Source organism: Stigmatopora argus, chromosome 22 (assembly GCF_051989625.1).
Source record: "Stigmatopora argus isolate UIUO_Sarg chromosome 22, RoL_Sarg_1.0, whole genome shotgun sequence".
Taxonomy (NCBI): Eukaryota; Metazoa; Chordata; class Actinopteri; order Syngnathiformes; family Syngnathidae; genus Stigmatopora; species Stigmatopora argus.
Window position 1 is genome coordinate 12,911,241 of NC_135408.1, and position 2,087 is coordinate 12,913,327.

Sequence of the window (2,087 nt, forward strand, 5' to 3'; positions counted from 1 at the left end):
TCGAGTACTGCGTTTTTCCAGATTTTTTTGGCCCAAAATTACCTGCGTGTTATTTTCGAGTGCGTGTTATATTCGAGTAATTACGGTACCTCCCTCACTGATTTTTTTAAAAGCTTTATGTATGAAGACTGTAGCATCCTTTACATCTTTGATTATTTAAATATAAGAGAATTAGGTTGTAAAATTAACGTGATAGTTGCTAATGTCACTTTGCCATTTGTTAGCAATGGTGCCACAACGCAGCGTAATCTTATCTGGCAACCGGAAGCAGAATGGATGCTGTGCACATCGTAATGAACCGAATTGCAGTACCATTTTTTGACCATTAGTCTTCCATAATGCTCCTTTAACGAAGACTGTCTCTAGTGTGTGTGTGGTTTTTGTTTTTTTTTCTAGGGGGAGCTTGGTTTACCTGGTCCAGCTGGAGTAGACGGGGAGAGGGTAGGAAGAATGTTAGAAATATGATGTTCTTGGCTCAGCCCGCGTTACCTCAGCAGAGCCAAGAACATCATAGGGGACCCTTACCACCCTGGTCACAATCTGTTCCAGCTGCTGCCCTCTGGCAGACGCTATAGGTCCCACAAAGCTCGGACAAATAGGCTTAAGGACAGTTTTTTCCCCACATCCATCAGACATCTAAACTCGCGCTAACATACACACATTCCCTTCTGCGGCATATGCATAGATGTTTGGTTGGTGATCTGCCTCCTACTAGCTGACTTGAAGGAAGGTAAGTGGCAGACAGTGTGCGGTAATCGAGAGGTAAGCGACCTGTATGTAATCGAGAGGTAAGCGACCAGTATCCACAACAGCGGAATGACAAATTACAAGTCCGTAACTTACAGTTATTTAGGTCTTTTGCCGATTAAACGTAGCTTATGGAGAAGCACCATCAATTTCGTCACACGCAGTTTCTGCGTGTGATGACAAGTAGGCTTTTTTGTGTTGTGGTAATGACGACATGGCCTATGTCCGATTATTATTATTATTAAATATGTATTGATATGTTGCTGTTTTACTATTATGAATTTGTATACCGGGGATTTTTTTGAAGGGATCTAAAGGCGATGTGGGTGAAATAGGAACACGGGGAGAAAGAGGGGAAAAGGGAGAGATGGGCCTTTCTGGGCCACCGGTATGTTGAGCTAATACACTTTCTTAGCCTACATAATCACTAATTGAAGTACGGCAATGTTGACGTTGAGCTGGTGCTGTGTCAACCAGGGTATGGACGGACACAAAGGAGAAAAAGGCGACTGCTGACTGGATGACAACTTGGTCAGTGGAGCGCACTTGGAGTCCACATCATGACATCTTGACCATATTGGGCGTCTTTGTTTCCTGTCCCATCAGGTTCAAATGATTTCCCAGCCAGGGCCCCCTGGGCCACCTGGCCCACCAGGAGCTCCAGGGTTAGCTGGATCCACTGTGAGTGACCCTCGCCATTCCGATGAAGTGGGGATTTGTGTCAAACCTAAATAAAAGCGGACAGAAAGACGTTCATTTGCAAATCACGTGAACTCTCCAACCTTCATTGACAATAATAGGCCCCAAATCCATTTCAATTACAGTGGCACCTCGACATACGGTCTTAATCCGTTCCGGGACTGAGATCGTACGTCAAGCTTTTCGTAACTCGAGCGGACATTTCCCATTGAAATGAACTAAAAACAAATTAATTTGTTCCAACCTCTGAAAAAAAACACAAAAACAGGATATTGGATTGGAAAAAATATTTTATTTCTTCTAATTCGCCATCTATTAACACATAACTAGTGTTTTAATAGTAATAAAATGCGTTTAATAGAAGTAAAATTAGACGCATTTCGAAGGGGGAAGAGAGAGAGAGACGGACAGAGAGGGGTGGGGGCGTTAATTAATTCCAACCCTCTAGAAAAAAACACCAAAAACGATATTGGATTGGAAAAAAATGTTTTATTTCTTCTATTTCGCCATCTATTAACAAAGTAACATAACTAGTGTTTTAATAGTAATAAAATGTGTTTAATAGAAGTAAAGTTAGACGCATTTCGAAGGGGGAAGGGATAGAGAGACGGACAGAGAGGGGTGGGGGCGTTAATTCCTTC

General features: G+C 42.5%; 1 long non-coding RNA gene across 1 annotated transcript; it reads left to right on the forward strand.

Annotated features, from left to right (window-relative positions):
• Positions 1–1,053: 1,053 nt before the first annotated feature.
• LOC144068232 (uncharacterized) lies at positions 1,054–1,514 on the forward strand. Its single transcript, XR_013298138.1, has 3 exons — positions 1,054–1,135; positions 1,225–1,278; positions 1,354–1,514. It is a non-coding gene; the product is annotated as an uncharacterized LOC144068232 (long non-coding RNA).
• Positions 1,515–2,087: the final 573 nt, after the last annotated feature.